The sequence below is a fragment of the Triticum dicoccoides genome, chromosome 7A, assembly GCF_002162155.2.
Source record: "Triticum dicoccoides isolate Atlit2015 ecotype Zavitan chromosome 7A, WEW_v2.0, whole genome shotgun sequence".
NCBI classification, from domain to species: Eukaryota; Viridiplantae; Streptophyta; class Magnoliopsida; order Poales; family Poaceae; genus Triticum; species Triticum dicoccoides.
Window position 1 is genome coordinate 6,963,404 of NC_041392.1, and position 25,089 is coordinate 6,988,492.

At 48.2% G+C, this 25,089-nt stretch overlaps 1 pseudogene; it reads right to left on the reverse strand.

The window, feature by feature from the left end:
- Positions 1-13,050: 13,050 nt before the first annotated feature.
- LOC119332808 overlaps positions 13,051-25,089 on the reverse strand; it is a 19,572-nt pseudogene continuing 7,533 nt past the window's right edge.

Here is a 25,089-nt window from a genome sequence, read left to right on the forward strand (position 1 = left end):
CCACCTACTGACGCTGACAAGTGGGCCCCAGGGCTTAGTCAAAGCTAACCAGCCCGGGTCAACACGGGATTAGCCCCTGTGTCACTGACGTGTGGACCCCACACGTCAGGTTTGACCCGAGCCAGCCCTGTTGACCTGCTGATGTCACTGTGACGTCAGGCTGACGCAGTAAATGATATTTCTGGATTTAAATTAAATCAGGAAATTCCAGAATATTAATTAAACTTCAAAAATTCATAACTTTTATTCTGTAACTCCAAATTGGACAAATTATATATGAAAAATGATCAGAAAAATCCAATCTATCCATCTGTACAATTTTCATGCATGATCCAACAAGTTAAATGGATGTTTTAATCAGAACAAGGAAAAGCACTTTAAAAGGCCATATTTGAAATTGAAATTTGAATCTTTGATTCAAATTTGTTCAAACCCTTCTGGCTTTAGTTGCATTAGCCCAACACACTCATATTGCCATGTTTCATGCATGCATCATATTGTTGCACATTGTTTGGTGATGCCTGTGTATCGTTATCCTTTACGACAGGATCTGTCCCCGAGGAGTACCGTGACTACCCTAACGAAGAACCGTATCCGTGCATCGAACCATCAGGCAAGCAACCAACCATTTGATCATATCGATACAATCCCATGTTCTCGCTCCTGCTCTCTTTTACTGCATTAAGACAACGCGATTCAAACTGTTGTGTGCTACGGTAGTTGAACCCATTTCCTCTGCATGACCTGTCATTGCCACAGTAACTAGATGAAACCCACTAGCATGTGTAGGAGTTGATTGAGCCATATGTATGTGTTGTTCCTACCTTGCTATGCCTGCTATGCTTAGAGTCGTGTCTGGTCTGGTTCATCTGGGTGATGGGCTAGAGTGAAATGATTATGTCGGTAATGAGAGTGGTGTGGTGAACACGATTTGGTAAAGGTATCGATGAGAGGCCATGTAGGAGTACATGGTGGGTTGTTTCATTGAAGCCGACCTTAAGCACTGAGATCTGTATGTGTGATTTAAGAATCAGCTACTACCATGCATTGGGCCCGAAACCAATGGACCCTCTCGACTTCTTATTCACCCTAGTTCTCCGTCCAGGAATTGCAAGTAGTTTCTGGTGTTTGTAGCCTACTGGAGGCCGTGGACAGCGCTGACCGTAGGGGTGGGCTGTGATGCGGTAGGTACGTGGCCGGGTGTACCGAATACCCGTTAGGTATCTCGGGAACCCTGTTCACATCGTTCGGGGCCGTATGGGAAACCTCGGCCGGACTCCCTGCGGATGGAACCTGAATAGGCGATAAACCTGGACTGGAGGCTTAGGTGATTAGGTAGGTCGTGGCCGACACCCACGTTGGGCTTCCGCTTGAAGGTTGCCGAGTACATGTCGTGTAAACGACGGTAAGTGGTGAGAGCGTGTATGAAGAAGTACCCCCTGCAGGGTTAACATGATCTATTCGAATAGCCGCGTCCGCGGTAAAGGACTACTTGGTTACCTATACAGTTCATAGACAAGTAAATGGAAACTACTAAAAGCCTCAAGATAAGTGTGAGTGCCGAGGATGGCTCCTCCGTAGGAGGACGGAGGTGGATCCTCGGTAGTGTATTGAAGTGGTGAATAGTGGACTCGTGTGCGCAAAACTATTTCAAGTTGAAGTATCGTAGGATAGCCTAGCCAAGAGTCAAAGCTGGCTTGCTGCAATAACTCCACCAACCCTTCTTGATACTATGCATGTATGTAGGATCTGATGTAAGTCTTGCTGAGTACCTTTGTACTCATGTTGCTATAATCTACATTTTTACAGAAGACGCTGCAACCCCTTCTGATGGGTTCTATGTAGACGTTGACATCAACGAGTAGGCTAAAGACCCAGGAGGTGACCCTGAGCTTGTGAAGGACCACATAGTATAGCCAGAGGCTTTCCAAGCCTCTTTTATTTTACTAGTTGTCTGTACTCAGACAAGTTACTTCCGCTGCTGGCTTGTATGATTGTATGACTTGTATGTTGGGTCGTGAGACCCGTACCTTTGTGTGTATGTTATGTATGGCTCACTGAGCCTTAAATAAAGTACTTGTGTCATAGAGTCATGTTGTGATGCTTCGTTGTATTTGCACATATCGAGCATATTGTGTGTATGATTGAAATGCTTGGTATGTGTGGGATCTGACTATCTAGTTGTTTATCTTTAGTAGCCTCTCTTACCGGGAAATGTCTCCTAGTGTTACCGCTGAGCCATGGTAGCTTGCTACTGCTCTGGAACACTTAGGCTGGCCGGCGTGTGTCCTTCTTCGTTCCTGTGTCTGTCCCTTCGGGGAAATGTCACGCTTTGAGTACCGGAGTCCTGTTAGCCCGCTACAGCCCGGTTTACCGGAGTCCTGCTAGCCCAGTGCTACAGCCCGGACCCACTTGCTGATGACCGACACGTTCGAAGCTGGGTCATGGATGCCTGTCCCTGTAAGTCTGTGCCACTTTGGGTTTACGACTAGTCATGTCAGCCCGGGCTCTTTATCATATGGATGCTAGCGACACTTTCATATACGCGAGCCAAAAGGCGCAAACGGTCCCGGGAAAAGGTAAGACGACACCCGTGGGGATACCGTGCATGAGGCCGCAAAGTGATATGAGGTGTTACCAGCTAGATCGATGTGACATCGAGTCGGGGTCCTGACAGCGTTGGCATCAGAGCAGGACTGCCTGTAGGTTCTCCAAGCCAAACTGGTCGATGTTGAGTCTAGAAATTCTTTAGTTATATGTAGGGGAATTGTTTGTGGGTTGGAACGTAAGGCTCTTTTTACTCCTTATACCTTATGACTTTCTGATCTGAGTCAGTCCATTCTTCCACCGGGGGTTAAGGAATTAGGATCTACTCTCTCTATCAGGATCACGTGTTACTAATCAGTAGTACCTTATAAGTTTGATGGTTACAAGCCTAGTTCAGTTCTACTACCACATTATGTTGTTAGAATGGTTCCAGAACTTTGATATGATGATGTTGGGTGTGTACGAAATCCTTTGTCAAATGTCTCAATATCCTTTTTGAGCATTTACAACTGTTATGCTGCCGAAATTTTGCTAGAAATTCTAATGCCTTGCATTATGATTATGCTTTCAGATGGCCACTCGCGACCTCAATCAAGTGGTTCGCCTAACTCGATGCCTAGATGTACCCGGCCATACTGCTAAGTTGGTCAGGGTAATGACTGAGGCTGGATACCGCTGGTATCCTGAGTACACGGTCGAAGAGCAATTCCGAGATTTTAATCAAAGCCAGTATCTCTGCACTGTCAGGATATTTCCATCTTATCCTGGATCCACTGAGCCTCTTCACTGCTCCTATGGACTCGGGGTTACTATTGAGATGGCTGTGCAGGACGCCGCCTACTCTATGATGACCATTATGCGAGTCAGATCTGGTACATTTCGGGACTCTGATTTCCGGTATATGCCAGGATCACTTCCGGGAGCACAAGGGTATCTCCAGGCTATCTATGCTGACTCCACTCAGGAGGATTCACGGACTCGCACCACTGCTGAGATGCTCGAAGATAAGGACCGTGAAAATCGGGCCTTAAGGTTAGAGCTCTTCAATACCCGTGCCGATCACTGGGCCACTTTGACTCGGTTCGCACCGGCGGTGCAAGCTGGATATTCGGATATGCGCGATCTCTATCCTGTGAGATCTGCTCTGCCGGACGTGATGGTTTGGCGTGATGTAGGAGGCATCACCCCACCTCGCGGTCCCCGCAGTCCACCGTTTGTTGGTCCAAGGCCTCATCCTAGCCCCTATGGTCCACAAGCTCCGCGAGATCGTCTGTTTCCGGATGAACATGTTGAGCTTCCAGGCTATGGAGGTGACTTTTATGAGGACTATTACGGATCGGTCTGAGTTAGGGGTAGCATCACTAGTTCGCACTAGCTGTGTCATCTATCGTTCCGCGTGACTCGTGGGATATGTCCTAGTTTGTACTCTTTCCGGAGGTGTAGAAAATAATGTATAGGAGCTTGGAATGCCTCTGACGAGATGTAATCCTTTTCTCACCATAATAGTACTTTGTTTGGTCTTGTACTAAACCTTGTATGGTGTGCATGACGATGGAATAAAGAAGCAGTTTCTGTATCTACCATGTCATACGGATGATCATCTTGCATTTCGAGTTATTCCTTACCTTATGTATCCTATGTCGGAATTTTACCATCCTGACTAAATCATTGTCTTGTCTACCTAGGATGGTCAACACGCGCGCTAATCCTGCTTCCCAAGAGCAGGCCGAAGGCAGTGAAGCCAGGAATGAAAATCTGCATCATCCTCCTTCACTAGCCGAGGTGATGATGGAAGCTGAGAGAAACAAGCGGGAGACAAACCGTTTGTTGGAGCGTATAGAACAGAATACAGCACACCATCAGAGGGCTAACGTGGTGTCACTCAGTGATTTTATCAAATTGCATCCACCCACGTTCCACCACTCCGTCGAGCCTCTCGACGCTGATGACTGGCTTCGCAGTATCTCTCACAAGCTGCGTTCCGCGTTGGTAGCGGAGGCTGACAAGGTCACCTTCGCCGCATATCATCTTGAAGGCCCCGCCAGTTTATGGTGGGAGAATTATGGAGCCATGCGCCCAGCGGGCCATGTCACCACTTGGGCTGAGTTCAGTGAGGCTTTCCGTGAACATCACATTCCGGAGGGTCTCATGGACCGTAAACGTGAAGAATTTTGCAGTTTCACCCAAGGCCGACTTTCTGTGGATGCCTATAGCAGAGAGTTTGGTAATCTCGCACGATATGCAACTGAGGAAGTTTCTACTGACGCCAAGAAGCAAGCAAGGTTCCGAAAGGGCCTTAGCCCTGAGCTTCGCCGCGACCTCCGTCTGCATGAGTGCACATCTTTTTCGAAACTTGTCAACAAAGCCATCAGTGCTGAAACTGGTCAGACTGATTATGATGCAACACGCAAGCATGGACGTGATATGGGTTCCTCATCCGGTGCTGGTCCTCAGAAACGCCGCGTGTGGGTACCCAATACCGCCCTGCCACCCAGGTTCACACCGAGGCCATCCTTTCAGGCACCTCGCCCTGTTCAACAGTCTGCACCGGCCAAGCCCTATGGGGGTCCATCCAATAATGCTCCTCCACGTACCAGTTCCGTGACTTGTTTCAAGTGTGGGGAATCTGGTCATTATATGCGCGAGTGTCCCCAGACCAACCCCAATCAATCTGCTAAAGCTGTTGGCCGTGGCAAGCCGACAGGGAAGGTGTTCCATGCCAAACCGGTCACCGCTGCACGTGGCCATGTCAACTGTATCTCTGCCGAAGAAGCTCAAGAGGACCCCAACGTCGTTCTCGGTACGCTTCTTGTTAATTGCCACCCGGCATCCGTTCTTTTCGATACAGGAGCCTCTCATTCTTTTATATCTGAAAGTTATGCCCGTTTGCATAACGTTGCATTCTGTGACTTGCCATCCACTATGGAAATCTCTACCCCTGGGTCTAGATGGCAGACCTCTAGGGTAAGTTATGGAAATGAGATCCAAGTCGACAGACTTGTTTTCCTTGCATCCTTGATAGCCCTTAAATCTTCGGATATTAATATCATTTTGGGTATGGACTGGATGTCAGCTCATCAAGCCAAAATTGATTGCTTCTCTAGGACTGTTCAACTCACCCATCCTTCGGGGAAGATAGTCAATGTCTTGACCCGAATAGCCAAGCGACAATTATATTCTCTTAACGCCAGCCCTTTGCCAGACCTTGAGGACGTTCCGGTAGTCCGTGACTCCCCGGATGTCTTTCCAAAGGAATTGCCAGGTGTTCCACCTGACAGGGATGTTGAGTTCGTAATAGATCTCATTCCAGGAACCGTTCCGATTGCTAGAAGACCCTATAAGATGGCACCCCTAGAACTAGCCGAGCTTAAGAAACAACTCGATGAATCCTTGAAAAAGGGTTTCATCCGCCCTAGTTCATCTCCGTGGGCTTGCCCCGTCCTATTCGTTAAGAAAAAGGATGGTACGGATCGGATGGTTGTAGATTACCGACCTGTCAATTTGGTCACAATCAAGAACAAATATCCACTTCCCAGGATCAACGACCTGTATGATCAGCTCGCTGGATCCTCAGTCTTCTCCAAGATGGATTTGAGGTTGGGCTACCATCAAATCAAAATCAGAAACGGGGACATTCCTAAAACGGCCTTTGTTACTCGCTATGGCCAATACGAGTACACCGTTATGTCCTTCGGATTAACCAACGCTCCAGCCACCTTTTCTCGGTTAATGAACTCAATCTTCATGGAGTATTTGGATAAATTCGTCGTGGTTTATCTCGATGATATACTCATCTACTCCAAGAACGAGGAAGAACATGACGAACATCTAAGGCTAGTGTTGAAGAAACTTCGAGAGCATCGCCTTTATGCCAAATTCTCTAAATGTGAATTCTGGTTGTCAGAAGTGACCTATCTGGGTCATGTAATATCTGGTAAAGGTATTGCTGTTAACCCTGAGCGAGTTCAAGCCGTCCTTGATTGGACTCCGCCCGAATCAGTCAAGCAAGTTCGGAGTTTTCTAGGCTTAGCGAGCTATTGCCGTCGCTTTGTCGAGAACTTCTCCAAGGTTGCTAAACCTCTAACTGAACTCCTCAAGAAAGATAAGAAGTTCGAATGGACTCCACAATGTGAGCACAGCTTTCAGGAACTGAAAAGACGCCTGACCTCTGCTCCCGTACTGGTACCGCCAGACTTCTCCAAGGACTTTGTTATCTACTGCGACGCCTCGCGACAAGGACTAGGTTGCATTCTCATGCAAGATCGACACGTAATTGCTTATGCTTCACGGCAATTGCACCCACATGAGGAGAATTATCCTACTCATGATCTAGAGCTTGCAGCCGTAGTCTATGCACTTAAGACCTGGCGACATTACCTCCTCGGTAACCGTTGCGAAATATTCACTGATCACCAAAGTCTGAAGTACATTTTCACCCAACCGGATCTGAATCTCAGGCAAAGACGTTGGGTTGAGTTGATCACAGACTTCGACTTAGGAATAACCTACACCCCAGGGAAAGCCAACGTCATGGCTGATGCACTAAGTCGTAAATCTTATTGTAACAACCTGATGTTACAACAAAGTCAACCGCTTCTCCATGAGGAATTTCGGAAGCTTAACCTTCACATTGTACCTCAAGGTTTTCTTTCCACCTTGGTAGCAAAACCTACTCTTACGGATCAAATCATCGCTGCCCAAAAGCGAGATAAGGGAATATCTAAAATCAAAGAGAACATTGCTAGCGGAGGTGCTAGTTGTTTCTCCACAAATGATCATGGTGTTGTGTACTTTGAGAACCGTCTAGTGGTTCCCAAGAACCAGCATCTACGGCAGTTGATCCTTAAGGAGGCTCATGAATCTCCTCTCACTATTCATCCCGGTAGTACTAAGATGTATCAGGATCTACGCCAGAGGTTCTGGTGGACTAGGATGAAGAGAGAAATTGCTCAGTATATTGCTAATTGCGACGTCTGTCGTCGTGTAAAAGTAGAGCATCAACGGCCTGCTGGCACCCTTCAACCCCTAGCTATTCCTGAATGGAAATGGGATAAAATTGGTATGGATTTCATTACCGGTTTTCCCAGGACCAAGAGAGGGAATAATGCTATCTTCGTCGTTGTCGATCGTCTTTCCAAAGTAGCCCATTTCTTACCTGTTCGTGAGAGTATAACCGCTAGTCAGCTGGCAGACTTATACATCTCCCGAATAGTGTCCCTCCATGGTGTTCCTTTGGAAATTAACTCGGATCGAGGAAGTCTTTTCACCTCTCGATTTTGGGAAAGCTTCCAAAATGCTATGGGAACCCGCCTCTCCTTTAGCACCGCTTTCCACCCTCAGTCGAGTGGTCAAGTGGAATGCGTCAATCAGATCCTAGAAGACATGCTCCGAGCCTCTGTTATCTCATTCGGAATGGACTGGGAGAAGTGCCTTCCATTTGCCGAATTCGCTTACAACAACAGCTATCAATCTAGCTTGGGTAAAGCCCCTTTTGAAGTTCTCTATGGACGACGATGTTGAACACCCCTTAACTGGTCAGAGACCGGGGAAAGACAATTCTTTGGCCCGGATATGATTCAGGAAGCAGAAGAACAAGTTCGTATCGTTCGTGAAAAGTTGAAAACAGCCCAATCTCGTCAAAAGAGTCAATATGACCGAAAACATAAGGCTATGACTTTCGAGGTTGACGAGAAGGCTTATCTTCGGGTCACCCCTCTGAAGGGAACCCATCGTTTCGGTATCAAAGGCAAATTGGCTCCTCGTTACATTGGACCTTTTCGCATTCTTGCCAAATGAGGAGAAGTTGCCTACCAATTGGAACTACCTCCGCACCTCTCCAGAGTTCACGATGTCTTCCACATTTCTCAACTCAGGCGTTGCTTCTCGGATCCTATCCGTGAAGTGGACCACGAAACGCTTGATCTCCAAGATAATCTTACCTATCGAGAGTACCCCATTCGTATCCTCGATCAAGCCGAACGTACCACGCGACGTCATAATATCAAGTTTCTCAAGGTTCAATGGTCGCACCATTCTGAAGATGAAGCAACCTGGGAAAGGGAGGATCGTCTTCGACTTGAATATCCCGCCTTCTTCCCGGAGGAACCCAAATCTCGGGACGAGATTCTTTTGAGTGGGGGTGAGTTGTCACACCCTAGCTAGTTATGCATTAGAGTGTTGCATCATGTTTACTCATTCATCAGAAACTTGAAATGGGGATGACATAACCCCCAGTCCCCTCTGAAACCAACTAGGGTTTACTAAAATAATTTTTCAATGAACCTGAAATGCCCTTCTAAAATGCCCATCATTTTTGCCTTGGTTCAGAACCTCTGCCAAAAGTGGTGCACATTTTCCTAGGCCATCCTAGGGTTTTGAATTAAATCATAACTATTTGAATTTGGGCATTTAAAATTATATAAAATATTTAAATGCTCAAATATCTCCAAACTAAAATGTTTCATGTTGGAAATAATCCAACTATGGACCAGGAGTAGTTTGGTGATTTTTGGAGTTGCCTAGGTATTTTATTTAATTCAACAAAGTTGCAGTTATATGAAATAAAAACAGAAAATAAAGAAAGGGGAAGACTTACCTGTGCGGCCCAGCCCAGCCGGCCCAGCACTGTGCTGGCCCGTGCCAGCCAGCTGCTTCCCCTCGCCAGAGCAGGCAGGGAGGTGAGCATGGCGCGCCCGAGCTCGCCACGCACCACCCAGCCTCTCTGCATCGCCCTGGTCGCCGTTGCGCCGCGTGGATCGTCTTCTGGTCGTCGCCCCGACCTCGCCGACACCCCATTCACTCTCCCCCGGCTCTCCCTCACTCTCTCTCTCTCACGGCCGAAGCTCACCGTCGCCGCCGTTCGCCTTAGCCACCGTCTCCGACCACCCCTCGCTTCCCCGACCAGCTCAGAAGCTCCGCCTCGACTCCTTCTTCCTCCCCACCGCTCCACGGGTCCCCGGAAGCTCTGCATCGCCGCCACGTCGCCGTTCCCCCCTTCGGACTCCGAACACCGTCGCCGTCAAATTCGTCGTCTCCGACGCGTCCCCGAGCCCGCTTCGACGCCCACTGCAACCGCGGTGAGCTACGCCACCGTTTCCCCCTTCTCCCCTGCTCTCTCCCGACCCCTAGGCCCTAGCCCCACCGCGGCCGAAAGCTTCACGCCGCCGGCGATGTCGCCGTCGTGGCCACGATCGCCGTAGCGTCCAACCGAGCACGCCATCGTGCTCCACATCTCACTAGGAGCACGTAGCACGCTCCAACACCCCCCCTAACACCCTGCAACACCGTTCCCGTGCACGACCGAACCCCGGCCGCCGCAGCCGAGCTCGCCGCCGTCGACTCCGGCCACCCCGACCCCAACGAACTCCGCCAAGAGCCGCGGGTCGTCCTCAGCTTCACTCCGGTGGCCTCCGCGGTTCATTTGGTGGCCGAAACGACCAAAACCACTATCGCCGCCGCACTGATGGTCGCCGCCGGCCAGAACTCCGGCGAGCTGACATGGCCTAGTTAATTAGCCACTAAACCACCACCTACTGACGCTGACAAGTGGGCCCCAGGGCTTAGTCAAAGCTAACCAGCCCGGGTCAACACGGGATTAGCCCCTGTGTCACTGACGTGTGGACCCCACACGTCAGGTTTGACCCGAGCCAGCCCTGTTGACCTGCTGATGTCACTGTGACGTCAGGCTGACGCAGTAAATGATATTTCTGGATTTAAATTAAATCAGGAAATTCCAGAATATTAATTAAACTTCAAAAATTCATAACTTTTATTCTGTAACTCCAAATTGGACAAATTATATATGAAAAATGATCAGAAAAATCCAATCTATCCATCTGTACTATTTTCATGCATGATCCAACAAGTTAAATGGATGTTTTAATCAGAACAAGGAAAAGCACTTTAAAAGGCCATATTTGAAATTGAAATTTGAATCTTTGATTCAAATTTGTTCAAACCCTTCTGGCTTTAGTTGCATTAGCCCAACACACTCATATTGCCATGTTTCGTGCATGCATCATATTGTTGCACATTGTTTGGTGATGCCTGTGTATCGTTATTCTTTACGACAGGATCTGTCCCCGAGGAGTACCGTGACTACCCTAACGAAGAACCGTATCCGTGCATCGAACCATCAGGCAAGCAACCAACCATTTGATCATATCGATACAATCCCATGTTCTCGCTCCTGCTCTCTTTTACTGCATTAAGACAACGCGATTCAAACTACTGTGTGCTACGGTAGTTGAACCCATTTCCTCTGCATGACCTGTCATTGCCACAGTAACTAGATGAAACCCACTAGCATGTGTAGGAGTTGATTGAGACATATGTATGTGTTGTTCCTACCTTGCTATGCCTGCTATGCTTAGAGTCGTGTCAGGTCTGGTTCATCTGGGTGATGGGCTAGAGTGAAATGATTATGTCGGTAATGAGAGTGGTGTGGTGAACACGATTTGGTAAAGGTATCGATGAGAGGCCATGTAGGAGTACATGGTGGGTTGTTTCATTGAAGCCGACCTTAAGCACTGAGATCTGTATGTGTGATTTAAGAATCAGCTACTACCATGCATTGGGCCCGAAACCAATGGACCCTCTCGACTTCTTATTCACCCTAGTTCTCCGTCCAGGAGTTGCAAGTAGTTTCTGGTGTTTGTAGCCTACTGGAGGCCGTGGACAGCGCTGACCGTAGGGGTGGGCTGTGATGCGGTAGGTACGTGGCCGGGTGTACCGAATACCCGTTAGGTATCTCGGGAACCCTATTCACATCGTTCGGGGCCGTATGGGAAACCTCGGCCGGACTCCCTCCGGATGGAACCTGAATAGGCGATAAACCTGGACTGGAGGCTTAGGTGATTAGGTAGGTCGTGGCCGACACCCACGTTGGGCTTCCGCTTGAAGGTTGCCGAGTACATGTCGTGTAAACGACGGTAAGTGGTGAGAGCGTGTATGAAGAAGTACCCCCTGCAGGGTTAACATGATCTATTCGAATAGCCGCGTCCGCGGTAAAGGACTACTTGGTTGCCTATACAGTTCATAGACAAGTAAATGGAAACTACTAAAAGCCTCAAGATAAGTGTGAGTGCCGAGGATGGCTCCTCCGTAGGAGGACGGAGGTGGATCCTCGGTAGTGTATTGAAGTGGTGAATAGTGGACTCGTGTGCGCAAAACTATTTCAAGTTGAAGTATCGTAGGATAGCCTAGCCAAGAGTCAAAGCTGGCTTGCTGCAATAACTCCACCAACCCTTGTTGATACTATGCATGTATGTAGGATCTGATGTAAGTCTTGCTGAGTACCTTTGTACTCATGTTGCTATAATCTACATTTTTACAGAAGACGCTGCAACCCCTTCTGATGGGTTCTATGTAGACGTTGACATCAACGAGTAGGCTAAAGACCCAGGTGGTAGCTTGTGAAGGACCACATAGTATAGCCAGAGGCTTTCCAAGCCTCTTTTATTTTACTAGTTGTCTGTACTCAGACAAGTTACTTCCGCTGCTGGCTTGTATGATTGTATGACTTGTATGTTGGGTCGTGAGACCCGTACCTTTGTGTGTATGTTATGTATGGCTCACTGAGCCTTAAATAAAGTACTTGTGTCATAGAGTCATGTTGTGATGCTTCGTTGTATTTGCACATATCGAGCATATTGTGTGTATGATTGAAATGCTTGGTATGTGTGGGATCTGACTATCTAGTTGTTTATCTTTAGTAGCCTCTCTTACCGGGAAATGTCTCCTAGTGTTACCGCTGAGCCATGGTAGCTTGCTACTGCTCTGGAACACTTAGGCTGGCCGGCATGTGTCCTTCTTCGTTCCTGTGTCTGTCCCTTCGGGGAAATGTCACGCTTTGAGTACCGGAGTCCTGTTAGCCCGCTACAGCCCGGTTTACCGGAGTCCTGCTAGCCCAGTGCTACAGCCCGGACCCACTTGCTGATGACCGACACGTTCGAAGCTGGGTCATGGATGCCTGTCCCTGTAAGTCTGTGCCACTTTGGGTTTACGACTAGTCATGTCAGCCCGGGCTCTTTATCATATGGATGCAAGCGACACTTTCATATACGCGAGCCAAAAGGCGCAAACGGTCCCGGGAAAAGGTAAGACGACACCCGTGGGGATACCGTGCGTGAGGCCGCAAAGTGATATGAGGTGTTACCAGCTAGATCGATGTGACATCGAGTCGGGGTCCTGACACAGGTTAAGTCGAAGTACAGTAGGGCGTATCTATTTCCTGGTTTTTGCAACTGTCGTTGGTACCTTTTATCAGCTGGTCTCTCCAATCTCTAGTCGTATTCATCCTTCAGATTGTCATTCGATTGCTGTTTCCGTGTTCTGCTTCCTATCAACACTGGAATCATGACCCACCAATTGCGTGTTGATCGTAGGATTTCTTGGATGATTACTAACGCCTGTCCTTGATCCATAATCCAGACCAGCAGTTAGACCCCCAAATTTCGCTGAGATCTCTTAAGTCTTGAGTATGGAATAATGGGGCCAAGGTTTTCATCTCATCAGGGCAGAGCTGCGAAACTCATCATTGTCCACACTGAATGCCCTTAGAAGCGCGTCCTGCAGGTCATGGAACCTCCGCTTCCTCTCGGTGGATCCGAGGGAAGCCAGCTCAGGTTCCTGTTCCTCATCCCTTATCTTGTCCAGCATATTTGAGCAGCGCTGGCTAGTTGCAACTCGACAACAATTATCATCATATGGTAGACACACAAGTCATCTGCAGCGAAGTCGGAACAATCAAAATACAAATTCCAAATAAGAGTATGGAAAGGCAACGATTTAATTAAGGCCCCGTCTCAAATTTCTAGCTTGTACATATGCACACGTTGATGACTATTTAACTAAAAAATCCCCCCCCCCGCCCCATCTAAGTACTACTCCCTCCGTCCCATAATATAAGAACATTGTTCAAACTGTTTTAGCTTGAAAAACTTTGCCATGAGTTTTGAGAGTGTAGGTTTATTTCCACGTCTACGTCAAACTGAGTTAGGATTAGGAATGAATCTTGATTCTTGAACCTAAGTGGTTGTTGCACCCTAGTAGGTATCTCCAAATAACTAAAACATATCCTAGAGCCCTTCGAAAACCTTACCAACTTATCGAGTACCATATACTCAACACAAACGTAATGATTATCACTATTTTGTAAAAGCATTGAAATTAAATATTTTTTGCTGAAGTCATATGATAGGGTTCTATCCGTCGGTACTCTTGTTGTATAATAGGAAAGCTAGAGGTCTTATGTGTAAAAGTGAAGCTCTGTAAATATTTGTACTGAGGATGAATGGATGAGGTTGCCCCGACCAGAAATTCTAGTGTCTTTCCCTTCTCTCACCTTCGACTCCTCTCTGATTAGGTGTGTGTCAACATGGCATCAGAGCAGGGTGGCTTGGGGGCCTAATTTGCGGTGGTGGAGAGCTGAATCGGGGCTGGGTTGGTCGGCTGTGGTGGAGGAGTGTGACTGGCGGCAGTTGAGGCGCAGCGCTGGTCAGCAAGGGCGCGTCGGACGTCAACAGGCAACGAGGTTCAACCGCTGCGGTGACTCGATTTGAGCATTCCCTTCGTTGCTGGAGCTGAACAGGTCAGGCATTTGGGTACTCAGTCTGAGGTGTGCGTGCTGGGTGTGGAGGAACTGAAGGTATGGCAGGCAATGAAAATGCCCTAGCAGGAGTCACAGCGGGGGAGCTTGCTGCTGTTTTGCAGGCGATGGATGAGAAGTATTGGGTGTTGTTTGATGCAATTAACAAGCAAGCAGGGAACTCAAGATCATAAGTGGAGATAAAAGAAGAGGTGCATCCTTTGCAAATGCCCCATGTAAAATTAGAAGGGCCTGAGAGTTATGTGAGTTGGGCAGAGCATACAGAGACCATTTTGGTCTTTAGGAAGCTTGAAGGTTATATTTTAGGCATGGTGGAGAAGCCTGCAGATGAGAGTTCCAAAGAAGGCCAGAAGTGGAAGGCGACAAATGCACTTGTGAGGGCCTGGTTATTGAGCTCAGTATCACCTCAGATCGCTAAGCAAATCGAAAGGATTAAAGAAGCTTATGAAATCTGGAGATTATTGAACGGGACATTCTCAGGAGTAGGAAATGAAATGCTTGCTTGCAAGATTCAGAAGGAGTTGCAGGACCTGAGTCAAGGCGAGAAGACAGTGGTTGACTATGTTTCTGAGCTGAAACGACTTTGGAGCGATTTGGATTATTATGATCCAATTGAGATGGAGTGTGGCAAGTGCATTGAAAAATACAATAAATGGACCGAGAGGAGGCATGTTAGGGATTTTCTAAATGGACTTAATTCTAAGTTTGAAAACAGAAGGGCTGCATTGTATGGTAGTGGGAAACTACCTAACCTGGAGCAAGCAATATCTGCAATTATTAGTGAGGAAACTCGGTTGAAGCTGGAGGCTACAGGATCGTCTACACAGGGCGTCGCACAGAGGCGCTCAGCCTTCCTTGCTACAGAAGGGGCAAATTTTCAAAGATCAGGAGCAAGTATATATGAGAAGAAATGTTTTGAATGTGGCCAGCCAGGACACTTGCGAGTCTCTTGTCCTGAATTAGTTGGAGCAGGCCGGGGTAGAGGACAAGAGTGGCGTGGCAGGGGTCGTGGATGTGTATTTGATGGACGTGGAGGTAACCGGGGGCGTGGTGTGCGACCTACAGGCAGGGCAAACATCTCATCAGTTATTGAAGAAGCCCCACAAACTATGAAAGTGGAGATGTCAGTCGATGACTGGGAGAGGTGGAGCAAATTTAAGGGAATGTGTTTGGAGGATAAGCAATCTATCGAGGCTTCTACTGCATCCACTTCTGCTGCATCTGCCAACTTTGCTGGTAAAAATTCTTGCACTATGAATTATGAAGTTGCTTATATACCATGGTTAATTGACTCTGGGGCTTCTAGACATATGGCTGGTTCTTATAGAAATTTTATTGACTATGCTCCTGATTTAAAAAGGTAAAGTGTCAAATTGGCTGATGGCTCCTCTCAAACTGTTCTGGGGTCAGGAACAGTCAAGTGTGGATCTAATATGCATCTTTCATATGTTCTATATGTTCCCTCGTTCCCAATTAATCTGCTATCCATTAGTTGCATTACAAACGAGCTTAATTGTGTTGCTATCTTCTTCCCATCATGGTGCTTATTTCAGGAACTTGGGACTGGAAGAAGGCTTGGGACAGGGAGCATGCGTGATGGCATGTACTACTTAGATGATAACATGTCACCTACTGTTGCTGCTGTGTTGTCTCACTCTCCACTGGAGAAATTTCTTCTTCATCATCGCAGGCTAGGACATATGTCTTTTGTCATTTTGGGTCAGCTTTATCCAAACCTGTATAATAAAATTAGCAAATAGAATCTAGTATGTGATGCGTGCCACTATGGGAAACAGACTAGGAGTACTTATGTATCTTCTGATAATAGGAGTACTGTACCGCTTCAGACCATCCACTCGGATGTATGGGGTCCTAGCGGAGTATTATCTCTTAATGGATATCGCTCTTTTGTCACATTCATTGACTGCTGCACTAGGACTACTTGGGTCTATGTGTTGAAAAACAAGAGTGATGTATTTGAATGTTTTAGGGATTTTCATAATTTAATCATGACCCAATATAATGCATGCGTGAAAGTACTCCGTACTGATAATGGCACGGAATATGTGAATAAGGAGTTTGACGAATATTTATCAAGCTTTGGAATTATTCATCAAACTACTTGTCCTGGTACCTCTGAACAGAATGGCTTGGCTGAGAGAAAAAATAGGCATCTCTTAGAGATTACACGGTGTATCATGATGGCCATGAATGTTCCAAAATTTCTGTGGAGTGAGGCAGTAATGACTGCCGCATACTTGATGAAGAGAATGCCATCTAGAGTTCTTGGTTACAAAACTCCAATAGAGTGTCTGACAGGTAGGACTACATATGTGGTTCCACCAAAGGTGTTCGGGTGTGTGTGTTTTGTGAAAGATTACAGGCCATCTGTTGGAAAGTTAGATCCAAGGGCTGTGAAGTGTGTGTTTGTGGGGTATTCTGGGAAGCAGAAAGGCTATAAGTGTTGGTGTCCATCATAAAAATGAATGTTTGTGAGCATGGATGTAATCTTCAGGGAACAAGTACCATTTTATGGGGAACCTGATGATTTAATCGATGTCTTTCCTGATCTGTTTTCTAGTGATGTTTCAGATCTGGACAACAGGACAGGGGGAGAAAAAGAAGGAGAAGAGAGAAATTCTACACCATCAAGAGAAATGGTGGTTGGAGTAATACCATTGGAAGACAGAAATGATAGTATAGATGTGGATCTTATAGAAGGAGAACCAGGGCGAACTATGCAAGGGGAGAGACAAAATACATCAACTGAAGTTATGCGGTGGGCAAGACCGAATGAAGAACAATATCTGCGGGTGTATACGCGGAGACATCAAACTGAGGAAGAACATGTGCAGGGGGAGGAAATTAGTCTAGCGGAGGATGATTCAGAAGCTCAAGTTCAATCTGACGGGCATGATTCCAGTTCACAACCATCAGCTTCATCTCATACTCCACTACCAGTCTCCACAAGCGATGGTATACCTCCTCTTGCTTATGATGACTTAAATGTTCCCATTGCCCTTAGAAAGCAGCCTCACACTATTGCTGGAAAATTGCCCTCTAAATTAGCCCCATATGATGTCTCTAATTATGTTACATACAGTTCTATTGGGCCTTTGTATAAGTCATTTATAGCTTCCTTGCATTCAACTTTACCTATACCACGTGACTGGCAGGAAGCGAAGCAATACCCAGAATGGAGGGCGGCAATGTTAGAGGAAATGGCAGCACTTGATAAGAACCAAACATGGGTACTTACTTCTCTCCCTGTAGATAAGAAAGTTGTGGGTTGTAAATGGGTATTTACAGTTAAACAAACTCCAGATGGTAACGTGGAAAGATATAAGGCTAGGCTAGTTGCAAAAGGGTATAGTCAAACTTACGGAGTGGATTATGATGAAACGTTTGCTCCGGTGGTGAAATTGAGTACTATCAGGACTTTAATCTCGATAGCTGCAAATCAGAAGTGGAAATTGTTCCAGATGGATGTTAAAAATGCTTTTCTCCATGGAGATCTGCAAGAGGAGGTTTATATGGAAATTCCTCCTGGGTTTAGAAGCCGGGAAACAGAGGGTAAAGTGTGTCGGTTAACAAAGTCTCTGTATGGACTAAAACAGTCTCCTAGGGCATGGTTCGGAAGGTTTCGAAAGGAAATATGTTCCATGGGTTATCGGCAAAGCAATGTAGATCATACCCTATTCTTTAAATGCCAGCGCAGTTACATTACTATACTTCTTGTTTATGTAGATGACATTGTGATTACAGGTAACAATGAGGTGGAGATATCTCAGTTGAAGAAGATGTTAGCAAAGTCGTTTGAAGTCAAGGATATGGGATATCTCCACTACTTCTTGGGAATCGAAGTTGCATATGGCCCAAAAGGTATTTATCTCTCACAAAGAAAATATGTGCTTGATTTACTTGAGGAGACAGGGATGTTAGGATGCAAACCTGCAGTCACACCAATAGAACAGAATCATCGGATCTCTACATATGCTGGTGATCCCGTTGATAGGTACCAATACCAAAGGCTAGTTGGGCGGTTAATCTATCTGTCACATACGAGACCAGATATAGCATATGCTGTTAGTATTGTAAGCAGATACATGCATGTCCCTAGAACTAGCCACTTAGATGTTGCGAATAGAATTCTAAGATACTTAAAGAGTTGTCCTGGGAAGGGAATCCTGTTCACTAATCATGGACATCTGAGAATCGAGGGGTACACAGATGCAGACTGGGCTGGATGCTTAGATGATAGGCGTTCAACTTCAGGCTACTGCATGTTTGTCGGAGGAAATTTGGTTAGTTGGAGAAGTAAGAAGCAGAGTGTGGTAGCTCGCTCGACAGCGGAAGCGGAGTTTAGGTCAATGGCTTCAGGGTTGTGTGAACTGATGTGGCTAAAAACATTGCTAACGGAGTTGCAGTTGTGCAGTGGTGCACCTATTCAGGTATATTGTGATAATCAGGCCACAATTAACATAGTGAACAACCCTGTTTATCATGATAGAACTAAACATATTGAGATAGATAGGCACTTTATCCGGGAGAAATTAGATGAAAGGTTATTCCAAATTAGTTATGTTAGGTCAGTAGATCAGCTTGCAGATGTATTAACAAAAGGGATAGGTGTTGTATCATTTATGAGGATTTGTAACAAGATGGGGCTTATTGACATCTTCGCCCCATCTTGAGGGGGAGTGTCGGTACTCTTGTTGTATAATAGGAAAGCTAGAGGTCTTATGTGTAAACTCTATAAATATCTGTACCGAGGATGAATGGATGAGGTTGCCCCGACCAGAAATTCCAGTGTCTTCCCCTTCTCTCACCTTCGACTCTTCTCTGATTAGGTGTGTGTTCCACAACATATCCCATTTGGCTCAAATGTAGCATTGAAATGTCTGAGCAATACACATATCCCAGCAAGCATAATAAACGTCTGATATGAAGAAATTATGGCGACAGAGAAGGAGAGGAAGAGGCAGACCTGGAAGAGGTTGATGAGATCGGCGACCTGGAAGGTGGATGCGGCAAAGATGACCTGCACCATGAACGAGATGGCGAGGTGGCAGCCAATGTGGGCGCAGCCGTCCACATCGACGCAGACGCATTCCGACTTGGGAAGGTGGTGGAGCGTCTCCATATCCGCGTCCCCGGCAGCTGCGACACCCTCCATCGAGACACTTTCGCAGTGCGAGAAGGCTGTGGTGACGTGGCTAGTTGGAGTCTCCATTGGCATTGCAGTGGCCATTCACTACTCGAGAGCCGAGTTGGTGGGAAGGCTCTGTTTTGTGCTTTCATCACCATAGGAAGTAGAAGTCACAAAATGCGTGGACTGTAGGATTTCTCAGACGATTACAAATGACGGTCTTCACGGCATACTCTATAAGAGCAGCTACACCCCTAAATTTTACAGAGATATCTCTTTAAGGCCTGGCATACGGTCGATTCGCATAAGTTGGTATTGGTTCATTTTTCTTTTCGAAAAGGGGGGACTCCCCAGCCTCTGCATCAGAGTGATGCATACGGCCATCTTATTAACCAAATAAACAAAAGGGCCAACAAGGTTCCAAAGTCTCCAACTGAGTATTGGTCCATTTGGGGCATGGTATTGAAACCTAGCTTGAGCTTCAGTAGATTAGGCATTGCACCCGCCTCAAATTTTAGCCACGTTATACCACTCGTGTACCTCAACTTGAAGTACTTGAGAACTGAGAACTCGTCCGTCGTGTAAAAAACGATCCTTTCACCGGGTGCCCACCGCACATATATACAGCGACAGACGACCAGTGAGGATAGGCAACCATCTGAGAGTATCAACACAACTCATCTGCAGTTCCATCACTGCATCTTCAAAATGCATGGGTTACCAAGTTCTTTAACCCACTTAGGAATTTGGGAAAATTTGACGCACCTGTGCGGCAAGCATTCAAATCTCCGGAGAAGGCGGAGAGGTTCCAAGTCATCCCAGGAAATGATTGCTTTTGAGGCGCCAGTAGTTTTCAGGGTACCATGTCCTCTGATGAAATGAGCCAGAGCTTCCAAGCCCAGAAATGAAGCAGTACACGACATGTTAAGATGAAGATCCGGCAGGTACTTCAGCTTGCCAAGGCTCCACAGACTGATGACAGAGTCAGTCATGCTGATGCTGCCAATCCAATCCAGCAGATTTGTGTCAACTGGAAGAGTCAGGTGCTACATCAGCTTCAAACTAACGTTCTTGAGATTTGGATACTCCACATATTGGTTCTGTATGTGTATCTTCATCTCACTGATGCCATGACCAATCATACGAATTTCCTTGAGGTTCCCGAGAAACTGTAGCCCCATCATCCCCAGATATATGTCAGTTTGTAGCAGCTCGAGCTTAGGCATTGCATCTTTTTCAAATGTCAACAAGTTGAGCTCTCTTAACCCAGAAAGCTCCAGCACCAAGAGGCTCGGGAAAGATGAGCCTAGAAAATCCAGCTGATTCATTTCAGTTGCCCAGGTGCTCAGTCTTAAAACTGCGAGATTTGGTAGATCCCCGAGGGTTTGTATGTCAACACCTTCGTCCAAATTGCTGTACTTGAGATCCAACTTTGATAGACTCTGTAGGTGGTGCATCCAATGCGGTACTCTGTCTAGGCGGCCGACCAACTTGAGGCTCTCCAGGTGTTTTGGTGGCAACAAATCGCCACCCAAACAACCATCTATATCATCGCCAAGCACTGTCAAATAACAAAGTTGGTTGTGAGCAGCAATGGCAGACCAAAACTTTTTCCTGTTTCCCTTGTTGATACCAGTCACACCTAGCTTACGCAGCTGGGTGAGGACACTGAGCTCCTTTAGGACCTTTTCCTTCCCCCTTGAAACATTGACAACACCCAGTGTTTGCAGGGACATCAATTTTCCAGTCCCTTTTGGAGCTTTAACACCAACCATATCTTTGTGCAAACACGCCCAAAGAGACTGGTGCAGGTTGAATATATCGTGCATGTTCAGACCAAGTTCTGAACGTTGTGTACTCCAAAATGATTCAAAAAGAGACTGCAAAATCTTGGCCCGTGCAAGACACATGCTTCCCTGGCATTGCAAATATCTCCAGCTACATATATTTCCTCCAAGGTGCCAGAACAATAAAACAAGGGACCATGATGTGCATTATGCATCCAGTAACTCTCAAAAAACATGTCATTCTCCTTTTCTGTACTAATAAAACGACCAGTTGTATGGAGGTGCTGTAGCTTGCGAAGCTTGGTGATAGGTGTTGGCAGTTCTAATATACGCGTGCCTTTGATATCCAGTGTTTGGAGGTGGCTCAAATTCCCAATAGAATTAGGCAGGTACCAAATATAGACACAATTTCGTATAGAGAGGTATCTGAGGTGACGGAGCTGCCCAATTTTGTCAAGATGATGATTTCTGAGACGTAATGTGTCGTCCAAGTCGAGCACTCGGAGGAACCTCATCTTTTTAGAGACAAAATACGGTCTCCACTCTCCATACACGGTCAGTGATCGCACGTGCGACAAGTCCAGCATACTATCAAACACATCTTTATCTCTTCTCCAGTTGCTACTAATGGCAAGATGACGTATTGGACCTTGTGTACTACTCAAACAACATCCTTCCTCAAGTGTGAAAGCAAGATTTTCCTCCTTAGCCTTCGAGATGCATATTTCACGAATGATATCATGAAGCTGATAAGAATCAATTTTCCCACTATGATGGTTTACACCTTCTCCTGGCAGAATCATACTCCTGTCTAAAAGCTCATCAAAGTAGTTGTCACCCACTTCTTCTGCTGTCATGCCCTGCATCTCCTTGCAATAACCCTCTGCGATCCATCGCCTCACCAAACGTTTGCGCTTAATTATGCAGTCTTCCGGTAATATGGACATGTACAAGAAACATGACTTGAGGTGGTAGGGTAAGCCATCATAGCTCCTCATAAGTACCGTCTTTATAGTCCTAAGCTCTGGATTTTTTTTTCGAGAATGACGGGGGGCCAGGGCCCCACCGGTTATTGTATTACTCGAAGGACTTGGCAGTCATACAGAGTTTTTCATCAAAGAGATAAAAAACTACCAACTAAGCAGCAAAAAACCGAAGAGGGGGGGAGGGAGAGTTACAGAGCCAAAAGAAAAAAAGCACGCGTCTCCAGGAACAACGCACGATCAGGAGCGTTGTAGCGATGGCTCCAGAGCATGATGTCGTCCGCAGTTCTGGAGAGGATGTCGCCAACGTTGCAGTCGACGCCGTTGAACGTGGCATTGTTCCGGGCTTTCCAGATCTGCCAAAGCAGCACTAGGAGCCCATCCTTCCAGAGCGGAGGCGAGGTCTGAGCACCCGGGGGCGAGGAGAGAATCCCGCCAACCGAGTCGAATGGGCCCAGTCCAAGGCGGCGCCAGGTGGAGGCCGCGCGCGCGCACGAGGTGAAAATATGCACAGCAGTCTCCTCCACGGAGCAGGAGGCACACATACTAGAAGGGGCGCAGTTCTTCGCGAACAGGTTCACACGCGTGCTGAGGCGGTCACGAGCCAGCAAGCAGGCGAAGATCTTGATCTTCCGGGGGAGTTTGGAGCACCAAATGTCGATGAAGGTCTGGCAGAGCACTCCGTTGGAGGAGAGAACCCGGTACGCAGCGCGTGAGCTGAACGCCAGGTTCTCGCCCCAAGCCATGAACCGGCGGTCCGGGGCGTCACCAAGCTGCAGGGCACGGACGAGAGCCCGGACCTCTCTCAGCTGGGAAGCAGCTACAGAGGAGAGGCGTCGCTGAAGATGAAGACCGTCGAGGGCAACCGCCGCCACGGAGGCGTTGGGGCGCGTGGAGTGGGAGAAGAGCGCCGCGTACTCAAAGCAGAGGGCACCACCGGGGCACCAGCGGTCATGCCAGAAGGAGGTAGTGCGCCCGTCCCCCAGCGCCACACGGGTGATGGCCCTGTACGTGGGGAGCCCCCGGCGGACGATGACCTTGAGGAAGGAAGGGGCCGAAGAACAGTCGCCAATGTCCCCCCTGATGCTGCGGAGGAACCAGCTCTTCCAAGGGGGACAGTCCGGTTGGTGAAGCTTGTGGACGAAGTTGAGGAGCAGGCACATGTTCTGACGTCGTAGATCACGGATCCCGAAGCCACCCTCCTTCACACCTGCACACACATTATCCCAAGCAACAAGACATCGAGCGCCAGAGCATGTATCCTTGCCAGTCCAAAAAAAGGCACGACGTCTACGGTCGATCATCTCAATCACACCAGAGGGAAGCAGAAAGGAGCACATAAAATAAGTAGAGAGGTTATTAAGGACGGCATTACAAAGTACCATTCGGCCACCAGAGGAAAGGAGCAGGGCACGCCAGCCCGAAAGGTAACGGTCGAAAGAACGGATGAGGGGGTCATAGGCGGAGACGGGGAGCTTATGAGGAGACAGGGGGAGTCCTAAGTAGGGTTGAGGAAAAGAAGAGATAGGGCAGCCCAGGATCCCAGCCAAGGCCGACAATAGATCATCACTGCAGTGCATCGGGATGAACCCAGATTTGTGGAAGTTTATGGCGAGCCGGGTGCCCCGGTGGTGCCCTCTGCTTTGAGTACGCGGCGCTCTTCTCCCACTCCACGCGCCCCAACGCCTCCGTGGCGGCGGTTGCCCTCGACGGTCTTCATCTTCAGCGACGCCTCTCCTCTGTAGCTGCTTCCCAGCTGAGAGAGGTCCGGGCTCTCGTCCGTGCCCTGCAGCTTGGTGACGCCCCGGGCTCTCGTCCGGGCCAAGCTCTGGATTTATCTCCAACTCAGCACTAATGCGGTAATGCATCTTCCTCCATTCAATAGCAGTTTTAGGCCTAGTGGCTAGGAATCCACCTATAGTTGATATTGCAAGGGGAAGACCGTTACACTTCTTTAAGATAAGTCTTGCCTGTTCTTCCATATCAAGGACCAAATCAACCTTTCCTCTCTTGTCCTTAAACACCTGCCACAGATACATTTAAAGATTTGTAAGTTTGGATTAAAGAATTAACTATTTACCGAAAAAGGGTTTCCCCCCGCTTTATATTATAAAGCACCAGACACACGATCACAGGGTAACTGCCGGGGCAAACGGCACAACAAGCCCAAAAGGGAAAAAGAAGAAATAAAAGCCAACAACGGCAGCTCGGCAAGCACAAATGATCCGCCACCGCTGCGCCCTCCACCTTCGTCCCACCACACGCCATGGCACCGGCCCGCCGCATACCAAGCAGCACCTCCAAGAAGGAATGCGACGCCAGCGGCGCTGCTGCCCGGACGAGTCCTAGGGTTTCCCCCGGCATACGGAGGGGAGCGGGTGATGGGTAGCGCCGACGCCCTTCAAGAAGGAATGATGGCACCCTCAGGTGTCACCACGTCGGAGCCGGAAGAACCGGCAAAGATTTCTCCCACATCCCCAAGCACCGCTACCCACTCGAACCGGGGCCATCCAACCATCAAGCCACCCGCAAGCACGCGCCACCACGGTCTTGGACACATCCACGCCGCCCCGCTGCGAACACCACCACGAGGCCAAGGAGGCCGGAAAGAAGCGCCAAGCGACGGGAGGAACCACACCGAAGCCAAGCAGGAGGGAACCACCTCCCCCGCCGACGTGCGGGAGGCCCGAGCCCCCGGCGACGTCGTGGTCGCTGACCGGACGTGGCAGCAGGGCACACCGGGCCACCCCTGGCCCGGCCAGGTCCACAACGGACCCGCAAAGCCCCGCCGGCCATGTTGCAGCAAGCCGGCACCTGCGCCGCCCGCTCCCAGCTGTCAACGCCGCTCTCCCGCCTCCTGGAGGCCACGCCGCCGGCCCGTCCCGCCGCCGGCCCGCCCAAACCCAGATGGGGCCCGAAGGGCCCAGATCTGGGCCGAGCGGGCTGGTTCAGGCCGCGCCGCCGCGCCGCCCCGCCGCCAACGGCGACGCCGTCGCCCAGTCGTCCACCCACGCC